Raw genomic sequence first — 27,627 nt, forward strand, 5'->3', positions numbered from 1 at the left:
ATTACATTCTGATCACTGGGACGACGCGGTGGGTGGAACGCAGGGGCAGATGTAGTTCAGATCAGAACTGATCCAACCGGCATTGCATTCAGGCCTTGAGTTGTTAGTTTTTTCAATTCATACTGGTTAATACTTGCTATGTAATCCTGAGCTAAGGATGTTTTTTTTATTTTTCTCCAATATGCCTCTGAAAAAGGAAAGAAACATCCTTGTATTTGGGTGTTGGGGTACATTTGTGTAATAGTATTAATCAAATAATCACTCAATGAATTTAGCTTTATTCAGTTGAAAAGTACAACTGTGAAAGAATTCTAAAAGGCAATTGTCTCAAAAAATCAAATAGCAAATACCATTAAATAACACATGTACATATGGAGGACGTTCCTAAAAACAATTCTATAAACCCAGCTGACATAATACATCAGTTATATAGTACATAGGATAGATTACAGTCTAATATCTCATGGGAATTTCAATTGAGATCAATAAGGATTGCTATATTAATGTGCAAATATTAATATAAAAACAGCTGTTGGTCGTTTGCCATGAGACCTATAAATATTTATTATAAAGTGCATTGGTCTATCCTAGATCCTGTATTCTTTCATACACTAGGGCCGCAATGTGTGAATTATCTTTTATCCTTTTAATCGCCATTTGTATAAAAGCGACTCTGCATTGCATACTTTTTCATTTTCTAAACTGCGGATAAAATTAAAAGCAGATTTGTAAAAATACAGTTTACTGTCAAGAAATAAAGGTTGTAAAATACTCTTCCTAATATCTCTATACAAATTACAAAAGAGAATAAAATGTAAAGTTGACTGGGATGACTTTCTGTCAAGGGCAATTTGGAAGATTTCGGTTACATTTGCCCATAATGGGAAATGCTATTAGGTAGTGGAGGGTACCCATTCTCAGCCTTGTAAGGTAAAACCTGTGCTGTAAGTTTGTTATCTGCAGTAAGTATTGCTGCGTACCTTTTGCAAAAGGTTCTTCACAGTATGACTTAATCATCTGTTTTGAGCTTGCTTCTATTTATCTTAACTATTGCTCCTATAAGCCCTGTTTTAGATCCCTTTAACTATGATATTGAATATCCGTGGGGTATTTAAAATCAGCATTCTCAACGCATTCATTTAAAAGTTTTTCAATTTACTGCAGCCATGGGATTTTTTTTACTGTGTTCAAGGGCAAGACAGTCCATTATGATTTCTTGGGTAAATTTAGTTCCATCCTTGCTCCAGATCCCATATCAAACAGTGAGAGCTGCTGTGCTGATATAATCATTAATATAGGGGGCTGAAAATTCATTATGAACAACATTTGAGGAAGTTGAGTTAGGGACTGCTAATAACCTCCTTAGAAATATGTTTTCATGAATCTGAAGAACAGTTTGATTAGCCATCCCTCATAATGCTGCACCATAGCAGGTACCTGTACAGCACTCACTCCTGTACAAGTTCAACATTTTCCTTTTTAGCTTATTCCCCATTTTTGGGGGGAAATCTAAAAATGTTTTTAATCGACCGTGAGAATTTTAATTGACATAAATCGATGTGTGCTTCCCAGTGCCCCACAAATGTAAAGAGTATACCCAAGTTCAGATAAGAATGTATTTTTGCTATTGGCACACCACCAATATGATGTCTCCTGCTTTTTGATTTCCTTTTTTCACATGTCACTGTAAATGTTTTTTTAGGTTAAGTTTTAAATTCATTCACTCATACAGTTAGCAAAATTTTCAATTAAACACTGAAGCTCATTTGCGGTTCTAGATAGTAAAACTGCGTCATCTGCATGCAAAAGGACTGGGCTGACACGATTACCAACTTTAGGGGCTTCAGCGTTAATTTTTTGCAGGCATTTATCAACGTCATTGATAGAAAGGGAAAACAAGAGAGCCCTGCCTTCTACCGTGCGTAACTCTAAAACGGGCAGTACATTCACATTTGGGTCCATAACGTAGTTAGTAATTGATATTAAATTGGGCGCTCATCCTTATCAGGGCCTGCCATAATTTTGCATGATTGACTAGATCAAAAGCGCTTGTTAAAGCTACAAAGCATAAATGTAGGTGACCTTTTTTAGAGAGTGTATATTTTATGATCAACAATTTGAGGTTAATGCACTGCTCGATAGTTCCTATAACCCTTCTGAATCTATATTGGGTTTCAGTAAGGACTTGGTTATTGCTTGCCGAAATTTCTTGTCTCTCGCTGCAGTAATTCTTCCCATCAATTTTGATGTTGAATCAAGTAGGGGTACTGGGCGATAGTATTTGGCATCACCTTTATCACCCTTCTTGAAAATTGGGACAATAATACTCTCTACCCAAGTTGCAGGCAGTAAATCTCCCACCGCCGCATTGCACACTCTTAATAAAATCGGGGACCAAATGTTTATATCTACCTTAAAAATGACATTGGTACCCATGGGGATCGAGCACCCTCCCGTTTGCACAACTTTTGAGGGCAACTTTAATTTTGTCTGGAGAAATTAGGACCAGATTTGGGGGATCTATAGCTATGAATTTCCTATTTTCAGAAGAAAATAGTTCCTCATTATTAGGATTAGAAATGTGTCCAAAATATGTTAGCCAGTCTGAGGGCTGTACTACAGTCTCAATCTTAACAGCAGACTGTTCTTTGAAAAACGGATGATTTATTATCTTCCAAAATAATATTGGGTCTTGTGTATATACTGCTTGTACTAATTTTCCCCAGGCTAATTCCCGTATAATTGCTTTCATTTTATTTAAAATCTGTTTATAAGATTTCCTTAGGATTTCACCCTGTTGCCTGTCTCTAAGCGTGTTTTTTATGCTTTTTTTAAGGCCTGATTTAATTTAGTAGAGAAACAAGGGAACCCAAGTAAGGTCTACCAGGGACCTTGGGAATTAAACTATTTTTAAGAACAGTGGTCCCTACGGAAACAACAGTAAAAAGGGGGGTGACATGAATATAGACCCAGTCAGTACAATATATCTGGCTGGACAAGTTATACAAATATATATCCATTTCTCCTGCCCTTTTTACTGTTGTTTCTCTAGGGACCACTGTTCTTAAAAATAGCTGATTTAATTTAGAACATCTGGGGTTTTGATGTAAAATCTTCTTAATAATCACAATATTATAGAATGCCATAATATTATGTAAATTTATGGAATCTCCCTTCATACAAGTATCAATGTCTTTTTTCTATCTTGTACTATTTTATCTAAGACCAAAGAGGGACTGAGAACTGACCTTTAAATGGAAATTCCATTTTCTCCCTGTGTTTCTATATCAGCAGCTAGGCACACCTTCTTCTGGTGCGTTGTACTTAGTCTGAGCATCAGGAAAAGTGGATGGTGCTCACTAAAAGAGCTTACCTTCAGCTCGAGGTTTTCAATTTATCCTCGGCCATTTCCTGATATTAGGACATGATCAATGGTTCAGGAATTTCTAGCCCCTTCATAAGTTGGTACCGTTGTTTGTCCTTCTTTGCCTGCCTGCTCTAGGAGTTCAAGATTGTGTTTATGCATTATACCATTAATCATGTCACCATATAAGCTATGGGAAAATGAAAATAAGCATCGCCATGGTAATACCCGTAGCCTCAATATTCCCCTTCCAAGATTCCACACTTTGTACAATTAAAATCGCCAGCTCAGTTGAATAGGTAATATCCCCTTATGTCTTTTAAAAATATATTTAATTCCTCCTCTAAGGTTACAACTACCCTATGTCTAGAGTTATCAAATACATTATTTTAAAAATGTATCATTAATATACCCTGATTTCCTGTAGTTCGAAACCACAAAATTTGAAAAAACTGCAAATTGGTATTGGCTTTTTTTCAAATCAGCAGTGATGTAACTGAGAACAAAGTAGCTAATCCTCCTTTAGCCCTTCCATTCTGGGAGGGGGTTGCAGGAGCAGCGACCATTTTAAAACCATCAATATGAAGCCTCAGTATGCCAAGTTTCTTGTAGAAGGATTATGGAATAATTTTTAATAGATTTAAGGCACTCTTCCTCTCTTTCATGTTATTTTTTATCTCGGCTATATTCGATGTAATAACAGTCAGGTTTTCATATGAGAGATGCCTACCTAAATTAGATTTATAAGTAATAGGCTTACTAATACATAGGGTACCTTAGTTGGCAACAATTGTTTGGTCTACATCCTTTTGTAGATAATCACGTTTGCACAGCTTCTAAGAGGTAAAAATCTCTTTGACAAGGGTAGGGGGATGTGCTGGTCTAGAGGGGCATATCCTTCACTGGCTTAAGAGATTTGTTCAACATCAGGTTTATATGCCCCAGTGGGACTGCAACAATTGTGTCATTCTGATAGCTCAATGTCATTCCATGCTTAAAAGAAAATTCACGAATTAATGCTCTTACCATCTCTGGGTAGCGAAAGGTTACAACAATACAGTCCCCTTGGCAACGCTTTATCGTGCTACCAACCCTGTTTACTCTTCTAATCATGATAATATTTTGAAAGAGAAAATTAGTTCTACAATTAGTATTCTTAGCAAACCAATGGACAACCTTGTTCTTTAGGTCCCCTCAAGACTCTACAGGTGTTTCCCGAGGTGGTAAACGTAAGGAGTCCTGATAGTTCCTTGTTGGCCTGCGAGTTGTAACTCATTTGGCTCTTTGCTATTACTATTGGATGTTGTTCCCACAACATCCATATTAGGAGAATCAGAAGAACTGGTTTGCATCTTTGGGTTCTCTTTCATTTGACAGGAGGTCGACGATTAGATGGTGTTAGTCATCACATGTGGACAATGCCCCACAGCAGTCCTACTATCAGGGCCTTTACTATAGGGTACACTGGAGATTGTATCTGAAGGGGATACATCTGTAATAATTTTTACCATCTGAGCAAAATCACTTTTGATTGTTTTTATTTCAGTCATTAATCAATTGTATCAATTTTCCCATGTCGTTTTTTAATAAGAATTTCCAGATTTTGTGTATGATTTATTGTTCTACCCCAGGTGAAGTTTGTTTCAGCTTTATCTTTGATGACTGCACAGAAGGTTCAGTAGCTGGTATTTTATTTTAACCTGTTGTTTACTCTTTTCTGTTTTTTACAGGGGGGATATCAGATCAGTATTATTTGACAAAACGGAAATCTCCAGTGGTGAAGTCAAAACGCAAGTTTTTTTATTTAATGTTACTAGGTTAATGAACTATTCCCTTTACTAGTGTCAGTGTTCATCAGATCTCTATGAATGCTCTGTTGTTACTTGTGGTCTTTCCCTTGCCAGTAGACATCGGCGCTAGCTTCCGTTTTCCCATTGCTATAATTGCATGATACTGTTAAATCATGGAAATAAGGACACTCTTCTTAACATAGCTCCTGTTGAAAAATCCAAAGGGGGTGGCACAGCACAGCCTCGCCTGGCCGCGGACGGGCACAGACGGCCCCACTTTTGGGATGTGTAGTAGCACTTTAAATGCGTCAGGCAGCCGGTCAGCTCCGGGACAAGTAGTCCCACCAGGGCAGAGCACAACAAACAGTGAGTATTATTCATTTGTAATTCAAAATCAATTATCATTTTCCTAGGACTTTTATTTACAGTTTTGGTCTTTATTGCTGATAACAATTCAGTGTAAATTGAGGATAACTTGTCAGGGAGTAAGCTGTACACTAATGAGATAGTTGTGTTCCTTATATTAGCATGAATAGTGTAAGTTTGGGTGAATGGATAAGATTTTGACTTAAAAGTTCCATCCATCATCCGAATTTCGGTATTCTCAAGGGTCACTAAATTATGGGTTGTGCTAAAGATTAGTATTCTTTTGAGAGGGTTTTCGTTGTCATATAGTAAGAGAGGCTAATTAGTATAGGAAATTGTAAGTTCGGGGGGATGTTAATGTCAGAGTAGGATTGTGGTGTTATTCTTTGGCGTATTACTCACCTGTTTTTGCCTCTGAAACATTCTTCTTAAATTAATTATTGTGGGTATACTACTAGCAACATGCGTAGGAATGTTTTGGGCAACCTCCTTCAAAACTGAGCCACAGTGTTCATTGGAGGTGGATGCTAGCATTTGTATTTGCTGGATGTTCTCCCTCACTTCAATGCCCATTAGAGTGGTTATGTTCTGTGGTCCTTTCAACAGTGTTACCCAGAGTAACCGCCCTGCCTTTCAAATGGGATGAAAAATACTGCACACACATCCAATGACTCTTGGGCTTAGTTAATCTTGCTTTGCATTTCATATAGCCACCCCATTTCATCAGTCTGTTTCCTTGCCGTAATTTGAAATATTTAGCCTACTTTGGATTTTCCATTTTCAGTGATCTGAAGACACAATAGAACCAAAAATCATGAAGGCAATGGTCTAAAACTGTGGTTTGTTGTGCTATGGTAAAAAGATGTGCATGGTTAATTTAGAAGGTTTGATAAAGGTTTATAAAAAAAAGTTAATTGCTATTGGTTGTATTCTGTAAGGAGATACCTGGTAGCTTTGGCAGTTTATATTTAAAAACTTTGGGGCTGATTACGATGCCGTAGGAAATGGCTCTGACCCTCAGTTGAATCTGTTCCTATGGCATTGCAATCTCCTGTTTGGATTCATTCCCGAACAACCCATTTTGATGGAGTCAGTCCGGAATGAATCCAAACAGGATTTCCAACTGGCTTACAAAGGGCTCAGAGAGCCTGTCTGATATTGGGAAAGCCTCAAATTCTGACAGCCTTTCAGTGTCTGACATAGAAAGGCTGTGGGAAGTCGACTTTGGGAGGCCCCCAGCAGGGCCCCATGGGTGCAAGGCCTCAGGATGGCGGCTGAGGGGGCACCTATGGTGCCTCCCTGTTGATTCCTACACCCGGTGGCAGAGACCTTGAGGTGCCTGCCACGGGGTGCAGGGATAAACTGCACCGCAGCTCTTTACAATGAGAGCATGCATTCCTGTCAGAATGCATGCTCCCATTGTAAAAAATAGGAGTGTGACCAAACAGTGTTAGGTTGCATCCAACCTGCTGGTTTGGGACTGATTGCTGTAAAATCTTTTGGTTTTCTAGCATTTTGGAGTGCTTCTTGCTTTATTTTCTATGTTAATTTAGAAGAAAAAAACTGGTGAAATAATTGCAAGTTTGTACTTTGTGGAGATAGCAAAGAGCTTGATTACAATTATATGCGGTGCATCCCAACTGCCGCATTATGAGTAAATCAGCAGCCCGGAAGTATGCTGCGGCAGACTTGAGGCAGCTGCATGCTTTGGCTCACAGAGGCTCACAGAGATCCTGATTATGATAGTGGGTGGACAGACAACCTCCCACTACCACAGCAGCCAGGACACCGCCCAACAAGCAGGCGGCATTACAACCGCCCAATTATAACAAAATATAACAAATTGTAACAAAGTGCTCCTTTATACAGCGGCTTGGGATGCAGCCCAGGAAAAAGGCCTGCAGCACAAGCCGGTGTGTAGAGGAGCATTTCCTGCGCATCCATAGATCCACACAGTGCATGGAGGTGTCTGGGGCACTACATGTGCCCCCTGGGCCACGACAGAAGTAGGCCCTGTTTAGACCCCAAAATCCATTTATGACAGCCTTTCAAGCATGGAAAGGCTTTCAGAAGGGGATATTGTAATGCCGAAAGCGATGCATGCCTCTGCACCACCTCCATTCAGGATTGCGATCTGACCTTAGCCCCCGACGAGATCACTGATCTTGTCTGAGGCGGCAGTCTGTGGGTATGACCGCCTGCATTGAAATGCGTCAGTTATACCGAAGGGCTGTCGGTGGTCGGACCACCAGCAACGGCTTTCCGGTGTGCAGTCTGACCACCATCAAAATCAGGCCCAGAGTGAGCCGGAAGACAATGTTGTCACACTGCAGCATCTGCACTGTTATGCACCTTATGTTGCCAGGCAACATGCCATGCATGAACACAGTCTGCACACAACAGAGCAGGCATAGGGGGACACAGCATGTGCTCCCAGTTACAATGCCCAATGGGCAAAAGCACCAAGGGTCCCTGTTTGGGGCCCCTTCCATGCCTTTCTGATAATGTTTTCATAGCGGGGTCCCTGCCATGAAGGGGCCTGACGAAATGTGGCTCGTATTTAGCAATCCCCCCATCTTCCCCACCGCTGCGGATTCCAAGATCCTGACAGTGGTAGCTGTCTTGTGGTTGTCTGCCCACCATGTCGTAATTGGGTGGACAGACCCCATAGCCACAGGAGCAGAGGTGGCCCCCTGACCCCCAAACCCATAACCAGCTCTATAGTATGTTTGTCCCACAGTCACTGTCCAGCACTTTCTTTGAGGTAAGTACCCAGCAAGGTTAGAATAGTCATTTTGCCCCCAGTCAGTGTCCAACACCTTCTCTGTGGTAAGTACTTGGCAGAGTTAGATTAGTAAATTTCACCCCCAGTCACTGTCCATCACCTTCCCTGAGTTAAGTGCACCAACAGAGTTTGAATAGTAATTTTCCCCTGAGTCTTCCTCACTTTGCCACTAGATTCAAGCTAGCCTGGCTGATGAGGGGAGTTACCCCGAAACTGTTCGCAGGCTGCTTGTTTCCAGTTCAGGGAAGACCTAGCTTGGCAGTTCGGGCAGGACAGTTCCCATGAGGTACAGGGACAAGACTCATTTGCAAATAGCTGGGTCTGAACTGTGGTCGGAAAGTGAGCTAAAGAACGATTATGGATTCAATCCAGATCTGTGACTGGCGGTGAGTGTCTGAAAAGTTTTAGTGCTCCGTTCATCATTCTTTGTGTTTGCCCAGTCACTGACCAGCACCTTCCCTGAGGTAAGTACCTGATGGAGTTAGAATAGTAATTTTGCCCCTGTCATTGTCCAGCACCTTCAGAGTCAGCGGACTCGATAATTCTCTCGCCTCGGTGCCCACTCTGATCAGCGATCACACTCGGCAACTCTGGGCATTAGCTTGCCTCATCTTCACTAACGGCCCTACCAGACCGCCGGGGATGCCTGGTCTCACCCTGGAGATACCCATTAAGGGACCATCTCTCAGGGAAGCCAGGAAGGGTTTCGCAGCGGTCGAAGCGCCTTGGGACCCTCCGGGTAAGTAGTGCGCTATATAAATGCCTATACATTTACATTTACATTTGTAGTAAGTGCTGTTGAATTGGAATAGTAATTTTGACCCCCAGTCACTGTCCAGCACCTTCTCAGAAGTAAGTACCCAGCGAGGCTAGAATAGTAATTTAGCCCTCAGTCCCTGTCCACCACCTTCCTTGAGGTAAGCACTTTGCAAAGTTAAAATAGTGATTTTGTTAGAATAGTAGTTTTGCCCCCAGTCATTGTCCAATACCTTTTAAGCAGTAAGTACTGAACAGAGTTTGAATAGGAATTTGCCCACCAGTCATTATCCAACACCTTCCCTGAGGTGAGTACTTGGTGGAGTTAAAATGGTAATTTTGCCTCCAATCATTGATCAGCACCTTCCATGAGAAAACTACCCAGCGGTGTTAGAATAGTAATTTTGTCCCCTAGTCTCTCTCCAGCACCTTCCCTGAGGTAAGTACTTGGTGGAGTTACAAGTAATTTTGCCCCCCTGTCCAGCACAGTCCCCGAGGTAAGTACTCGGCAGAGGTAGAATAGTAATTTTGCCCCAGTCACTGTCCTGCAGCTTCCCTGTCGTAAGTACTTGGCAGAGTTAGAATAGTAATTTTGTCCCCAGTCACTCTCCAGCACATTCCCTGAGGTAAGTACTTTGCAGTGTTGGAATAGTACTTTTGCCCCCCCCATCAAGTCACTGTTCAGCACCTTTATGAAGGTAAGTACCCTGTGGAGTTAGAATAATATTTTTTCCCTATGGTCTCTTTCCAGTACCCAGTCTGAGTAGGTGACATATTTTTTTTTTATAACTTTTTCATAATTTTCCTACAAATAAGGATTATTTCTTTACCTTCTGTCAGAAAACAACTAGAAAATCAACTGAAAATGAGGGCTGTAGATAATTTCCACAATTTGTGGGAAATTTTAAACATTTTTTAATACATATTTGTTTCTGGGATATCAAAAGTATTGTTAGAGAGCTTTAATGGATAATGTTATACTTAATTGTCTAGCTGGATGGCACTGTCTGGAACTGGCTGTGGATCTCGCTTGGTGTCTGTGGTCAGGTCAGAAGGTAGTGTACCACTCGTGACAAAAAGGTGGACATCAGCTTCTATATGGTTTTTAGAGAGTTAACTATAATTTGTTTAAAAATATGCTTTTAAAAGTGTATTTTTCCGTTAATTAACCTGTGATTAAATGTATAATTCTTTTGTTTGTTGAAAGAAATGTAATATTGACCTTATTAGCATTATACAAAAGCCATCATGGTTGGGGACAAGGGAGATTGCATTCATTGAGATGAAAGAAAGGCAAATGTGAATATGTTGAACGTGTGTATCGGTTACAGACCCACTGCTTCTACAATATTGAGATGTGTTTTAATGTTTTATTTTTTAATGTAACAAATGTGGAGAACGATTTTATAGTGTTGCCTTGGTTTGCGTTGTGTTGCATCGATATGTAACAATGTTTTTTTGATTTTTACAGTGTTGCGTTCCTTTGCAATGAGTTGCATGGTATAAATATTTTTGCTTGGCGCTGCAATCCATTGCAGGGATTTTCAGCATTTTGCGTGGTAATCTGTTATTTTTAATGCATTTGCCCTACACATTTTACTATTTAAGATTAATTTTCAGGCATTACTATTTATTTTAAACATATTTAACAACATCTACCTATACAGACTGAAAATGTGTGGTAAACATTAGCATGATAGTGGTATGCATGGTAAGTGTATTCGTGGTAATGGTACTTATAATGTACCTCCATGTGTGTCGTGATAAAGACTTGCGTGGTAGTTGTTGATGTCATGACTGCAATGTGGCAGCAATGAGGAGTGGTCCCTTTAGTTTGAAGTGCGCATGTCGATTTAGCAAGCTACCTTGCCACGGCCAAACCTACATGTGCAATTCAAATTCTACAACCCATCTGTCTTAGACAGTTAGATTGGAGAGTAGGCGCAGGCCTCAAATAACTTTCTGAGTGCTGAGGCAGCCTCCTCCAGCCAATCAAGATGCTTCACTCATGCAGCATGAGAGCAGCGTCTGGATTGGATAAGGTATTTGACTGTCTGACATCAGCTCATGCTAAAAGTCTGGAGCCAGGGATTGGAGAGCATTGAGGTAAGTGGAACTTTAATTTTTTCTTTCTTGCTATTTTTTAGGTATTGTAGTTTTATAATGCATGAATGTATGTTTCTTTCAATGTATGTTGCGCCTCACTGTCTTTTTAAGTCGCCAACCGCCACTGGAACCCAAAGTCACACCTGTGGGTAGTTTTCCTTACACCTGCAAAAACCAAATAAGAGCATTTAATGAGATTTCAGTAATGAAATATAAAATATGCTCTTTCGCAAGATAACGCAATACTCTGTGCATAAACAAGCAGTGCACCTCCATGTTAAACATTTATTATGATTGAACATTTGGTTGTGGCATCGAAAGCTTACTACTAAGACAGTGCAAATGGTATTTAGTGGCTGGGGTTATAACATGAGGTGAGCACTGGGAATGCAGGCTCTGCCAGAGTTTTGAGCTGACTGGTGCCTTAGTGCCATGCGCTGATTTCCCTACAACACTGTACCTTTAAATGGTACCACTATTTAAGACACCAAGATCCACGGAACGATGCTTTACGTTCTTACGTCTAGCTCCGGCCGTTTTGGTGTCTGTCCTGTTCCTGTATTGCCTGACTTCCTGTTTGGTGATTCCGTTTCCGAATACGCTGTGGGAGTGTTTCCGGCCCTCGCATCCTTGTGCGGGCTCCGGCTTGCCTTCTACCTTCAGTGTTCCTTTGGTTAGCTGGCGTCTCAATTCCTGACGTCCGCTTTCGTTTGGTTACAGTTTGCGCTGTAACGTGTACTAAACCCCCTTCCTTGAGTCCCCGCCCGGCGGCCGGGTTCTTCCCCGCCATCCGGCTGGGCTCAGCTTCTGTTCTTCCTTAATCCTATGTTGCTCCGCCCGGCGGCCGGGCTTGGTCTCCGCCGTCCGGCTGGGTTTGTACTTAGACCTCCATAGCTAGTTAGGTTCCCTTCCTCCCCCTTCCTATTACTTACTGGTGCTTCGCCCGGCGGCCGGGTCCTTCCCCGCCATCCGGCTGGGCACTTATCCTGTGATTTATTTTCCCCCACTTAATGCTGGATTCCTATTGGGCACATCTTCATTTTTACTCATTCCTTGGCCAGCTTCACATGTGTTCTGGGGTTCTTGCGTGGACCTGAGTGGGGTACAGACTTCAGCCATCTCGACATAGAATCACGGTAACAGCGCTGTGCGCTGCATATATATATATGTTTGTTGATGTTGTGGCTATAATGGAAAACCTGAATGAATATCTTGTTTCATAGATTTCCATGCAACGATCAGTGGTATTGGCACCAGCTCACTATTATATCCGTCAGAATAATGGATGTCTCCCAGTAGCCTTCTACAACATACAGAGTGAGAGTTTGACACGTCAGATTCTTAACACTTACTTGTACAGGGTTAGAAGAGATTGCTTACTATTGTTTTTTCGTCATTTTTGTAACAGCTCAAGACGAACCCCTAAAATATTATGCTATCAGTTCCGCAACATAAACATAACAAATGTGGTATGTAGTGATCATATATATAATATTAACAGGGTGCATATGTATATTGTGTTTAAACTAGATAGACTGTATACTTACCTTTCTTTACAGCCCACCTGTTGCCAAGTGTCCATTCTGAGTTGCCAGGCATCCACTCTGAAGACCACCATCAAGCTCTTTTATTTCTCCCCCAACCTTTCCTTGTTTTGTCTCCCTGTTTTCCCCTGGCGAGCCTTTCGATACTCTAGTGTTTGATAGAGTCGGAAGGCCGTAGGGGAAGGCTGTGGAATATTCTGCGGAACCTGCTTGGAATTTATTACACTTAGGTAGTTAAAGAATTGAAGCAGTTATTGTACCACCTAAGATAGTGGAAGATTTTTGCTTGTCACAGGAACGTAAAGGCGTATGTTGTTTTTAGAGGGAAATGTAGCAGCATTTGTTGAAAAATCTCAAGAAAACAAGTGAATATGAAATCGCCTATTCAAAGCAACATAACAAAAAAATTAAAAGATAACAGGGCACATCACAAGAATATAGCGCAACACAACAGCCAGTGGCGTAGCTAGACCTAATGATACCTGGGCCAGACCCTGACTTTCCCACCCGGTACAGGTAAGAGCGTGGGTGGAGGTGGTCAACACACAACTTATTCTCAGGGGGGTGGTGGTATTCAACAGACGACTTGCCTACCTCCGTAGCCCCCAAAAAGAGTGCCCCCCGCACCCTACCTATGCCACTGACAACAGCCACATTAAAACACATACAAATCGCATTGCAATAATGCAACCCACATACACAATAGCACAAAAACAACAAAACACATCAACTCAAATTTCACAAAACAAATGTGAACAGACGTTCTTGTCACGCATTACCACGTCTAGAATACTGTTTTTATAATACACTTGTATTTGGAGCAAGTACTGCCTTAGCTTACCAGCAAGGATATGAAATACCTCCAGTTAAAAATTCATAGAAGTTAGGATTTTGATTGGTAGAGGTATGCACCCTGTCCAAGCAGGGACCACAGTCCTAGTCAGGGTAAGTCACAAACACACCCTAGATAAACCTGTGCTCACCCTCTGGTAGCTTGGCACAGAGAAATCAGACTTAACTTAAGAGGCAATGTGTAAAGTATTGGTGCAACACTTCACACAGTAAAACAGTGAAAACACCTGACAAAAAGAATCCACAACAGGTTAGAAATATAGAACTCAATTTAATTAATAAAACAAGACCAAAATGACAAACATCCAAAAAGTAGAACTTGAGATATGAATTTTTAAATAGTAAAATAGCACTTAGAAGCAATACGTATCTATTTGGGATATTTGGACTCGCTGGACCTGAGGAAAAACAAAAGTTCAGGCCAACTGCGATGGAGCCCTGGCCTGATATAGGGACCCTCTTGGGCCCACTGAACAAAAGTGCCTTGATCCTGGTTTAAGCCAAGGAAGATGCGGGTACAGTCAAGGTGATGCATCTGTTCTGATCCCGCATCAGAGGGAGATCCATCGGTTTTCCCAATGCAAAGGTGGTGATGCATCAGTTATGATGCAAAAGTTCTGCTCTTGTAGCAGAGGATGCGTCGACTCCAAGTACAATTTGCTGTTTCCAAAGATGATGCGCCGGGTTGCCTCCATGTCGAGGCACATTGATGATGCACGGGTCCTATAATTACAAAGGCGAAGATATGCCAGTTCTGAACCCCCTGCAGTGGCAAAGATGCCCCAGTTCTGATGAAGTTGCATGGGTTGGCTGAAGAAGCACTTTGGCCTCACTTCCAAGGGTTCAGGACTTGGGTGGCACCACTTGGCAGGGCAGAGTCCAGTTGCAGATGCAGGTTAGTTGGAAGTTTTTCATGCCCTTGAGAATTTAATCAGGAGGCAAGCTAGCAAGCCCTTGGAGTCACTCTAGGTTCATGCAATACAGGTCCAGTCCTTCTCACCCAGGCAGGAAGTTAGCCCAGCAGGGTAGGAATCCAGCAAAACAGCAGTCCAGCAGAGTGATAGTCCTTCAGCAGCACGGCAGTTCAGCAGTTCTTCTTCCTGGCAGACTCCTCACAGGTCCAGAAGTATTCAGAGGTCCACTAATTATAGCTAGCTGCATCCTTGAAGTGGGGGATACTTCAAAGAAATGTCTTTGAAATGCACACAGGTCTTCCCTTCCTGCTCTGTCTCCAGACTCTACAGGGTGGTATGCAGCACTTTGTGTGAGGACAGGGGACAGCCTATTGAGGTGTAAGTGTGAGGATGAGTCCAGCTCCTCCCTCCCATTCTGCCCAGGATAGCCTATCAGTATGTAGATAGCCAAAAAGTAGCTTAAGCTACCTTTGTGTGTGATTGTCTAGAGGGAATGCACAAAGCCCAGCTGTCACCCACCCGTGACATGTATTCAGAGCCCAGCAGCAGGCACAGAATGGCTAAAGTAAGAAAATGCCAATTTTCTATAATAACGAACAGAAGGAGTCAGGTCCTAGGCGGGACTGAGGGGGGCTGGACCGTAATATAATGAGGATAAAATAGAGATTGCCCAGGTTGAGGTTTGGGCAGTCTCTATTTTATCCTAATTTTCTATAATAGGCATTTTTAGACTTGCAACTTAAAATCCAACTTGACCATCAGTTGTGATTTTAAATCATGAGTCCAGAGACATCAAACTTGAAAACTCCATCTCTTCATAATTGGAAATTACACTTAAAAGATATAATTAGGTAATCCAAATGTAAGCCTATGGGAGGGATAGGCCTTGCAGTAGTGAAAAAATAAGTTTGGTGGAGTTTCTCACCACCAGGGCATGCAAAACTTAAAAGGACATGCACTGCCTTTTAAATACATTGCACTCTTCTCTATGCGGTGCCCAGGGCCAACCTTAAGGGTGACATGAATATAAATAGGGAAGGTTTAGGCCTGGCAAGAGGTTTATCTTACCAAATCAAAATGGCAGTGTAGGCTGCACACACAGGCTTTGCAATGGCAGGTCTGAGCCATGGTTAGAGGTCTACTTAAGTTGGTGGCACAATGAGTGCTGCGGACCCACTAGTAAGATTTAACTTACACGCCTCAGGCACATTTAGCGCACTTTACTAGGGACTTATAAATACATTTAAATGCCAATTGGGGATGGGCCAATATTACCAAGTGATCAGATCTGAATGCCCTCACACACCCAAAAGGGTGTCATGCTTCATCATTTGGGCTGCTCCTCCTCAGGCCAGCACTACAATGAATGTCCTGCCACTGAATGTGGGCTCCTTAGCAGAGATCATTTGATCTTAGCTGATGAACATGGTTGAAGGGGTGTATAAGTGTAGGGTGGTGTACTGGAAAATAAAAAGCTGTCTTTGGTGGTAATGTACCAAGATAACCTCAACACGGGTAAAACAAGGTCAACATATTTGATCTCTCATTGCCCAGAAGGTCAGTGGCATTTCGTCAGGACCAGGTAAGTATATCTACCCTACAAAGGATTGAAACCCAGGGTAGTGGAGTGAGAGTATCCATTCACTTCTACTGCACCTTCTGAGATGCAGGGAAAAATTAGATCCGGCCTGTAGAATCACGATGTAAAGGTGACATCAAAGTATACATTTGTGGCAAAGGGCTTCCCATTGGTGAAGCACATGCCCGTAGTGGCTAGTAGTGCTCATGAACAGTGCATACAGTTAAAATAAAACACATATGGCACATACACACATATACGTCTGTCTATCAGTGACAAAACACATGTGAAAGGTAGTATAAAAACATCACCAGTGGTGATGGCATCCTACCAGTGTGAAATCACAACCTAAGAGGCATCACTATGTCTGCTATAGGGTAAATCTACCATTTACCCTTAACACTGCCCTGTTTAATGCTTGATAATATACTGGGTGATTTCCTTCTTCCTAGCATGGTCCACAGGTCTAGAAATGTACTGAATAGTATTTATACCTGCGGCCCACTTTGAACTACAGGAAGCTTCTAGCGGTTTCAACCCCCCCCCCCCCCCCCCCCCGAGGTGTTAGGTACCCCCTTCCAGCTTGTCTGGGACACAACAGACCAATGTCAACCCCTTTGTGAGAGTGCTCAGTCTAAGCCTTTGTGATGTGCAAGTGAGGGAGGTGACAGCTCTTCTCCCTTGTTAATTCTGTGTGGAACATCCTAGCAACATCTATCTTCTCTTCGCTTCACTGTCAGAGAGTAATACACAAATATAAACTGCCAGCTGCACCTTGTCATGTGATCCAGGATCAAGCTGCAGTCACCAAATGGTTAGGACAACAAAATTACAACTTTCTCAAAGGAGTAATTTCGGAATTGTGATAAGAAATCTGACTTTACCATAAAAGAGGGCTCCTAATTACAATTTTTTAGATACCAAAATTGACCTGTCGACCTGCTCCCAATGAGAAGTTACATCATATTAAATGTAATGTGATAACTCCAATGTGATCCTATGGTAGAAGTAGGCCTTACAGCAGTATAAAAATAAATTATGTGTAAAAGTACATGTTATACTTTTTAATTGCACTGCACCCTGCCCTCTGAGCTGTTCAGGGCCTAGCCTAGGGTGACATCTATGTATTAAAATAGAAGGTTTAGGCATGGCAAGAGGTTTACTTTGTGAAGTTGAAATAGCAATTTAAAATCTGCACAGACAAGCTGCAATGGCAAGTCTGAAATATGTTTAAAGGTCTACCTAAGTGGGTGGCACAATCATTGCTGCAGGCCCACTAGTAGCATTTAATTTACAGGTCTTATGTACATGTAACACTACTTTACTAGGGTTTTAAAAGCAAATTAATAGTGCCAAGTGGGTGTATGCCAACTTTACCATGTTTTAGGGCGAGAGCAAACACCCTTTAGCACTGCTTAGCAGTGCTAAAGTGCACAGAGTCCACTAAGCCAACGTAAAACAGGTTCAGAAAACAGGAGCGTTAAGGAAAAATATCTGGGGATGACCTTGCAGAAAGGGCAAAGTTCAACACAACCCCCTTCAGCCAAAAACCAGGGTAGACTAATCACAACCTTGATGGGCTTCCCTGCTTAGGTGGTCGAACATAGACGAAGGCCCTGTCATGCAGGTGCACTTGTCAGTCCTATATCTCTCTTTTTACGCAGATTGCTCGCTCTGTCTACACTCTCCTGGGCTACTGAACTGACCCATGGGGAACCCTTCTCCTCATCTGTAAACTTAATCTGTGCAGCACCTAACCTTAACTTGCTCACATATGTATCCCAGTAGGCAGACAGTGTCACCAAGGCCAATAAAGTGATGTGGCCCATACTACTCCTACTCCTTGGATCAAGCCTCTGTCCCTATCCCAAGGTAAACTCTGCCCATAAGAATAGTAACCAAAAGAGGCCACTGACAGCTGTCAGTGTAAAGATCCAGTCCCAAGCAATCCAGGTTTCTCTGACCTCTGAGGTGTCTCAGAGTGGTTGACAACAACCCCAGTTGTTAGGTACCCTTCTTCCATGCTACTTTCCCAAAGTCTAGGGGTGGTAACCTGAGACTTTCTACTTAGCTCATTTGTATCCAAAAGTTGAACAGGTGCCTAGCATGCAAGACCTTCCAGGTGTAACCACCACCCTCCTCAAGGGTGACACACTCTGTCTGTGTCATGCAGGGTCTGTCTGCAGTAGGTCTCCTGCCCTACGTCTATGTGATAGTGCAGGGAGCACCCCCAGGTCAGATGTAGTCTCACCAGGATCACTGTTGGGGTGCTCTGTTCTCCTAATCCACTGGTACTCCCACTGTGGACTGTTCCCACCTGCTGCCCCTTCAGCCACTCTAGAGATACTAGGGACAGGGGGCGGAAAAAAGTCCTGCCTTTGAACGTGATTTACCCTACACACCAAACAGGTAAACTTTTCTGGAGAAACCAGCCTTTCCACTACCATGGTCTGACTTTCCCCGGTGTCCCTCAGAGCAGTGACAGGGATCTCATTCACCTCAACCTGGTGGAAGTGACAACTCGCACCGTCAGGGATCACAAACTCACCCTCTGAGGCCGCCTTCCAGATAAGGGAAATCAAGGCATGGTTTATCCCAAGGGAATACTTACCCATAAGACAACATGCACCCCCCTGCAGAGGTTCCACCACTTGGTGGTTTTTAAGGACACACAGAGTTCCCATGCTTGTGTCCTAGCTGGGAGCACTCAAAGCATCAGGGTTGAAAATGGGGCACCCGTTCCCCAGAATCTCCTCCCTGTTTTCTAGAAGGGGCATGGGAACCTTTTTTCCCCTGCTTTAATAAAGTCAGGCACCAAACCTTAGGAATGTGGACACTCTTGTCCCCAGTGGGCACTGTAGGTATGCTTCCACCATCACTACTGGACCCCATCTGGCCTTGATGTCCAGCTCCTTAAGTCTCAGTTCATGAGCCAAATATTTTTTCTCCTCCAAGGCTCACTTTGCTTCCGCCTTTTTCTCCACTATTTTTAAGTGGCCTATCTGCAGCCCTAAACTCCCTTTTGGCCTAACTGTCTATCAGCTCCTCTGGAGACAGGTCTTGAGAAGACACATAGCTCAGAACCCTCATCTGACTGCTTAATTTCAGGGACCTCATCCAGGCACTGCTCTGGCCCCTTTACATCATCATCTCCATCCTAGCCATTGGTTGTGACTGGCAACTGGTAGGCCTCTGACATGCTTCAGAGCTTTTTTGAGCTCTGTCTTCCTGGAGTTCCTTTTGGCAGGCAGCCTCCACCTCATACAAAATTCCTTGACCTCAGCCACAGTGTAGCTCTCCAGATTGCGGAGCTCAAATTCAATTTTAGCATGTGAAGCCACAGACACAAACAGTCAGAGTAAGGGTGAATTTGGGGGGGAAAACAAAAAGATCAATCAAGGAGAAATGTAAAAATCAAATTGGTCTTAGATGATTTATCTGAAATATTCAGTATAACACAAAATCACTTTATGGTACTGCACAAACACAAGCCCTAAATCCTCACAGCTGTTCATAAATGTAAGAAATTGAGTTACTGGATGAGTAGGGTGAAGCCCTGCTCAAGCAGAAACCACAATCCTTGTCAGGGTAAAGTCACAAGTAAACTCCTAATTTGTGCTCAACACTAGTAGCTAGACATAGTGCAGTCAGGCTTAATGTAGAGGCAATGTGTAAAGTATGTATGCAGCACTTCAAAGAGTAATACAGTGAAAACACAACACAAGAAAGATCCCACATCAATTTAGAAAAATAAGGAACAACTTAATACACAAATAAGGACCAAAATGATAAAAATCCACTCAGAAGAATCAAGGATATGCAACTTTAAAGATTTAAGTGAAAATAGTACCAAAAAACACCAATCGCCAACTCTGGTCATCTGGATGTGCCGGACTGGGACAAAATCACAAGTTTAGGACGACTGCAATGAAGCGTGGGCTTGCTACAGAGTCCCAGTTAGGTGCGGTGAACACAGTAACCATGGGCGAATTTTGCGGATCTCGCGTTCGCGAATTTTGCGGATTTGCGAACTCGCAATCCGCAAAATCCGCAAATTTGCGGATTTTTTTTTTTTGTGTGTTCGCAATTGTTTCTGCCAGTTCGCGAGGATTTGGTACTAGTTCGCAATTGCGAACTTACTTGTCGGCTCGCAACGGTCGCGACTATGTTGTTTCTACGTCTGGTTCATCATCACCGCCTCCCAGCACCCTCTGTTTCACCACTGGCACCCTCTCTTTGACCCATGCCACCCTCTGTTACATCAATGCCACCCTCTGGTTCATCATCACTGTAGAAGATGGGGGGGGAAAGCAAGCCCACCTGCCCTGCTTGAACTGACATGAATTAATTTGGGGTTAGTTTATTAACAACACCTGCCCTGCCCCAACTGACAATAATGAATTAGGGGCTAATTAATGTGTCACTGAAAGAATTTCAAGTTCCAGCCTAGCACCTGCTTGTCTGCTCCTTTAGCTGTAAATCAGGACCTTTGTGGCATACAGTTAAGGTCAGAGCAGGGTCACACAATAGTTGCAAGCAGGCAACCGAATTCTGGAGGGCCCCCTCAGGAAGCACTACAAAGAATCGTTACAAATCATGAGGTTGACCTTTTGCACCTGCTCATTGCTTTTGCTTTTGCTGAAATCGTTTTTCGTTTTTTTTGCGCTATTCGCGGGGCGCGGCGTCGTGCGAAACCGACCGCGGAAGCCGCCAATTCGTGCGAATGAGCATTTTATTTTTTTGCGGCTTGTTGTTTCGCGAGTTTTTTTGCAGTATTCGCGAGACGCTTGCAGCGCAACACGCGAATTTACCCCAAGGTCGAGTACGGGCGCGGCCATTTTGTTTGCGTGACGTATTTCCGTTTCCGCCCGCTATGTATAATCTCGCGCAGTAAGCGCATTGCGAGTAGAGGTTCGCACGAGATCGCGCGGGAAATCTAGAGGTTCGCACGAGATCGCGAGGAAAATCTCACGCGAACTTACTTTCGCGCTCGTGAACGGGCGCCGGCCATCTTGTTTTTCATTCATTTCCTGTGTCTGGGGTGTTTAATCCTCTTGGTATCTTTGCCATCCTTTGCTTATTTTCAGTTTTTTTTTTACGATTTTGCTTCTTATCTATCCCTCTCTTTTCCTAGCTGTATATTTTTGTCTTTTCTGCTATTTTTCTTTACTTTTAAACTACTTTTTTAAACTCTTTTCTTTTCTTCTTCCCTATCCTATTCTTTCTTAATTTTCAACTTCTTCCTACCTTACCTGCCCAGACCATGGTCAAGCCAGGCGCCGTGAGGGCCGCAGCGGCGGCGGGGAGTAGTGCTGGACCCAGTGCCAGGACAGCATGCGGGAGATTGAGGGGGGAGCAGGTGACTCGACGGGAGATATTCAGCCCGGAGGAAGTGGGCGCGCTGGTCTACTTCGTCCAGCGCCGCCTGCCCAGGACCATCGCGGGAGGCGGCAGGATCGCGGCCGGCGGCTACAACATGCGGGAGCGTCGGAAGCGGTGGGAGAAGGTGTGCTGGGCCATATCCCACCTCTACGGGGTCCAGCGCACCTACAGCCAGGTCACCCATCGCTGGACGGACCTCCTGGACCGCGAGCGCGACCTGCTGGACCAGCTCGGCTTGGAGATCCCCGGGCTTGGTGAGTAGTAATAGCCATTTAATCACTCACTACTATGATGTTTTCTCCTGCTCTGTGTTGTTGTATTGCAAATATTTGTTTTTTACATGGAGCAAGCCAATAATGCCGCTGATGACGATTACATTGTAGTTAAATTATATTTCAAAATCTTCTGTGCATTTCAGGTGCACTGCTCTCCTTCTCAGTGGCGTTGCTACTATGCTTATTTGTTTTCTATTTCGTCGTCTCATTGGCCTGAGTAACTATTATGTATGAGTGTACTTTACAGAACTGCGTAATGCTAGACACTAGGGGGCAGATTACATTTACAAGCCCCTTGCGCCACGTTTACGTTGCCACGTTTACGTTGCCTTACGTGACGCAACAGCGGCGTAAACGTGCCGCATCCCTGCGAGTCATTTACAGCATGACGCATCTAGGGAGATGCGTCACGTTATAAAGCCATGGGCCTGCACCACAATGGGTGCGTTCCTAGTACGCAGGGTGGGCGGTCCGGCGGCTGTGCGCCTCGCAAAATTGCCTGCGTGAAATCTACAAGATTTAACGCAGGCACTTCTGCGACGCTGCTACGTCAATTCAATTCCTTATGTCTGCTCGAAGCAGGCTAAAGGACTGACACAGCATGTTAAGTATTGGGTGGCCCTGAGCATTACTGGAGTTGCATTGCGTTGGCGACGTGACTCCAGCGATGCGCCGCTCTTACGTGACGAGATGCGTCACGCAAGTGCCTACCCTTGCGCCAGGGCGCGCCGCATTGTAAATGAGGCGCATCTGCCGTGTCGCAAGGGTAGTTTTGCGTGACGCATTTGATCTGGCGCATCTCTGGAGATGCGCCAGAACGCGTAAGTAAGTATGCCCCTAAGGGGCAGAATTGCAATTACCGTCGCATCCCTGCAAAGTAGCAGGGATGCGCCATTAATTGTGCGGCCCGCTACCACCACCAAACATGGTGCGCCGTATTTGCAATGCGGCGCACCATGGGCCCAAAACATCACCGAAGCTTTACTGCTGGAGTTGCGTCACAACGATGGCGCAGCTCCAGCAATGCTCTGGGGCACCCTATCTCCCCAATGCTGGGTCAAGCCGTACGTCTGCTTCAAGCAGGTGCAGGGTTTGTGTGACGCATCATTGTCCTAAAGGTGACTGATTGAAATTTTGTAGATTTCCCTCAGCCACTATTAGGATGTGTTCCAGCGCAGGAATGCCCTCCCTTGCGCCGGAACGCCCCCTGATGGCGCAGGGCTTTATAACGGGATGCATCTCCCAAATGCGTCACGTTCTTATAATATTATACGCCGCACCATGGCGCCCTTTTTTGTTTAGCTGCTGCGTCACAAAAGTCACGCAAGAACGGCGCAAAAGAGCCGCAAGGGGCTTAAATCTGCCCCTTCCTTTGTACCCCTGACAATAAGAAAAATAGTGGCGGTGGATTGATAGTTTGACTATTTCAATGACTGGTAATGTAGCAGGCAACTGTTAGTGTTGTCACTGATCTGACTGAAATCACAATGGAGTTTGTCTGTCACTTTGCGTCTTGCCTGCGGACTGCTGCCTGCCAGTCCTAGGTGAACGTTTCAGTACTTTGTTTAGTGAGTTACGTGACTTTCGAAGTCACAGGTCCGCAAATAAATGAAAACTAACCTTAATCAATATAAATTTGCGGAAATATTTTGTTATTGTTCTTTTGAAATGTTTGATTTGGTTGACATTGACAAGCAACAATCATCCATGTTTTCTGTTCTTTCTTTCATGTTGTACGTCAGCTCCCCCCAGGGGCGAGAGGAGGACACAGGAGCAGCAGGCGGCGGATGCTGTTCAACAGGGCCAGGATCGGGCAGGCGAGGGCTCCTCTGCTGGCCCCAGTAAGTTTTCATTTTAGACAAGTACCTATTTTTCCTAGCGTTCCTCATTTGACTTTTTTCAAAATTGTCTTTGCTCTTCTTGTAGACTGTATCTAAATTCTTATCCTGCCTCTACTATGACTCCCTGTGGTATTACTAGATTATTCTTATTAGTCTGTCTGTGTAGCTAACTAAGATTGCACGGTTGGCGAAACTCCCATGATTCTAGTCAACAATAGCTCTATCAACTTAGTGCAGTCCTCTGGGATTGTCCATAATGTCTTTTGAAGTGTTCTATCTGGACTCATGCTTGCAAAAATTGCAAAACCTTTCGCTCAGTCACTCTAGTCTGGACCAAAATACACAGATTGTATTTAAGTTTAAAAGCTTTATTAAAAGTAAACACATTTATTAAAATGAAGTCATAATAAAACTAAACGTTTAACTGATAATGGAAAAGTGGTTAGTGCTGACGATTAATTGAAGACATTTCTTGTGGTCGAGCCGAGCTCTCACCTGGTTTCAACTTGATCTTGTTGTTAGAAGTCCATCTTCTGTCTGTGTGGAGAAAAATGGTGCGTGTTAAAAAAACAGCCTTCATCAGTTGTGCCAAAAAGTGCAGCAAGACAACCTTCCCTGGAAAAAGGGACATTTTTTTTAACTTTAACGTAGACAGTCACAAATTACATTGTTTTCACATGTCTTCATTCCTAGACCAAAGACTAGTGAGTGCTTTATTCTAACATTCTTAAATGTACTTTGTAGGTGGAACATCTGGTGGCGGGGCCAGTGTGGAGGTGGTGGTGCTCGACACGGAGGCGGAGGGCGATTCTTCAGGGGAGGAGGCGGCGGCTGTGAGAGTTGAGACGGTGGTGGTGGCGGCCAGAGGTAAGCTCTTATATATTCCTTACTTATTGAGATTGAAGACTAGCTGGGAAGGCAAGAATATGAGATGCATGGCTGGGTGAATGATGAAGCAATGATGGGTGGAAGGACAACAGCCTGGGTGGGTGACACAGAAACTGTATGTGTCCATATACCTGGATCATGCTACTATCTGACTCTTAGATAGCATATGTGTATCTAGAGCAGGGGTACTCATAGTACGGCCCGCGGGCCGGTGGTGGCCCGGCAAGCCTTCCTTGGCGGTGCGCAGACCTTGCAGACAATCACTGCTCCCCCGGCCCCCACAGAGCAGAGTGGAGATGCAAGGCCACAAAGAGGTGAAATAGAACAAAGCCTCTGTGGGGCCGGGCAAGCAGTGATTGTCAGGGTGGAGAAGCAGGGGCGCTACAACAAACAAAGCCTCAATAATATGTTAATGGTCTTTTAAAGACCTGTTAAGTACTTTGGTGTTGTTGTCTGTGTGTGCGCGTTGAGGAAGCGGTCTCAACCCGGGCTGAAGGCTGACACAGATAGACACACACACAGTGAGATGACAGAGGGGGAGGTAGAGGGAGGGCAGGAGGGAGAGAGAGATGGAGAGGGAGGGCAGGAGGGAGAGCAGGAGGGAGAGAGATGTATGTAAATGCTGGGTCTGGTGGCTCAGTGGGTGAGGGCATCTGCTGCAGGGACCTGTGTGCAACCTCATGGTCACAAGTTATCGTTTTGCTTTAGCCCCGCCCCCTCTGACTCCGCCCCCACCAGTGCGGCCCTCGGCCCCAAACTACACTGTAAATGTAGCCCCTGAGAGAAAGTTTGTGAGTACCCATGATCTAGAGAGAGTAGACGGTCAGTGGATGAACTAAGTGTAACTTTGAAGAGCATGTAACACTGCACCCGCACGTCCGTTCCAGTGTAGGAAAGGCAAGGAAAAGAACTTTTAATTTTGTCCAAATACTACCATCAATAGTAGCAGTAGTTTGTATTGCCAGCACTGCATAGATCCGGTTATTACGGTGGCCACTCCCTACCTCTCTTAATAAGTTTAGTAGTACTCAGTCATTCATGTGTGGATGTATCACTGGTCACTCAATAAAAAGCAAAGCACCAAAAGTCATCCCATATATAAGCAAAAACATCCCATTTGAAGTGATAGATAATCAGATTATTTATCTTCTTCAATTTTCCATTTCTAGTACTCATTTCCACTGTAGGGTGAAAGTTAAATTAATTAAGGAGTAGCCCTTGAGTTGTAACAGAGTATTCTCAGTGCCACCCGTAATAGAAAAGTAAGAGCTTCACCACCTGCATGTACTGGACGGGTACAGTAACGCAACGCAAGTCTAGGTCACTCCTCATGGCGTGCGTCTCTTTTTCTCGGGTGCAAGTTTACTGCGCTGGCATTATGCCGGCTTGCAGAAGATAACGTACCAATTTTCCAAAACAAGAGACAAGAAGAAGAATAAGACTGGTGTACTTTCATAGTCGACTCTAATGGAAGTCCATAGTGCTCGTTGAATTTGTTCCTTAAACTCCCACTAATGTTAGAGCAAGGATGAAGAAGTGTGAGGTTAGATAGATACTGGCCTCAATAGTTATGTAATGCGTTTGCAAGTTGCTAGTTGTAGTGCAACACAAATTTCTGCTGAATGATTGAGTTAATCTTAAGGAGCATTGGTTACAGACTATGTCTTTCTTTCTTCATATAGGTTCTCCTTCCAAACGAACAAGGAGGAAGGAGCTGGCTAGAGCGGCCCGGCAACGGAGGATCGATGCCACTGTGGCCGAATATCGGCGGCTGGTGGCCCTGGAGGACGAAGAAAGTGTGCAGTCGACCACAACAACTACGTCGTCTGCATCGGCCTCCGTTCCCCCACGGGCTGCCAGTGCCACCCAGCACAGTGGTCCACCCAGACTGAGCCGGGCTGCCAAAGCCAAACGCCACCGCCGAGTAGCAAGGACAACAGCTACAGCTTCCTCTCACAGCCGTTGCACCTACAAGGCATTGAAGCCACGCCTGCGCCGCAGTACCCTGATGGTGTCCCGCCTCCAGCAGGAGCTCCACCACTTTTCCAACCAGTTGGAGGGGCTCCGCGTAGAGCACGCCTTGCTCCGCCAGGAGCATGATGCCCTGGCCCAAAAAGTTGACAGCATCCGCCCATAGTGTCCCTTGCCCCTTTTTTAGAGACTTTTGGGGGGTGGGAATTGGGAGTTGGGTTTTTGGGGACTTTTGAAGGACAATCGTTGGGGTTAGGGAGGGTCTTGCGGGAGATTATTTTGTTAGGGATATAAATATACTTTTTCAAACTTTATCTGAGCATACCCGTTTCTTACTGCTTGCCTGGTGGGTTGGAGTTTAACGTTGACTTTGTTTTCCTGAAAGTTTAGTTCCATTTTCTTCCTTTAAGTGTAAATGCCCAAATGTTTTCAACACTAAGTGCCTCTCACAGACGAAGTGAATCCAAGAGTCCTAGGACTTTAGTAGTACTACCTTCAGTCTCTCGTCTCTCGTACTAATACTCCATTATACCCCCAAACCACCAAACGCTTATCTTACCTGTAATTTGTGTTTGAAAGTAGGGCTAGACCCAGGGCTGGCTCCAAGGGAGACAGCGAATATGGTTGGCAATCTTGGTCGGATAAAATTTCCTCATAGCGGTGGTACTAGTGGTGTGACACAGTGGCAGTTGCATGCCTATGAAAAAAAAGAAAATGAAATCTGGTTTGTCCTCCTGAGCAATTCAACGGTACAACTGAGAATATAGCAGGTGACAGAAGTACAGTAGAACAGTGCCACATTGTAGCCTAACAAATGGTAAAGTATAACTACTAATTCGGTTGAAGTTCTTTCACATTAGCAATGGTTCTTTGTCAAGCAGAGTAAGAATATATCCTCGGATTTCTTCACCAGCCTGTTGCTATCACCTTATCCTCCCCAGCAAGTGTGTGGATTTATTGCTTTCATTTAGTCACACATCAATCAAAACCACACAGCCCGGGGGAAGAGGGTTAGGGTTTGAAAAATGGATGGGTACGGGGGTTTTTGGGAAAGGTTTTGGGAGACAAGAAAAAATAGCACAGCATACACAAACAATTGTGAACATAAACAAATCTTTGGGTACAAACCTATCCATCAATCTTTGAAAGTGCATGCACTACTGCATACATGTCAGTGAAAAGTAAGTAGTACATTCGACAACTGTGAAAGAATA

Source organism: Lissotriton vulgaris, chromosome 5 (genome assembly GCF_964263255.1).
Source record: "Lissotriton vulgaris chromosome 5, aLisVul1.2, whole genome shotgun sequence".
Lineage (NCBI taxonomy): Eukaryota > Metazoa > Chordata > Amphibia > Caudata > Salamandridae > Lissotriton > Lissotriton vulgaris.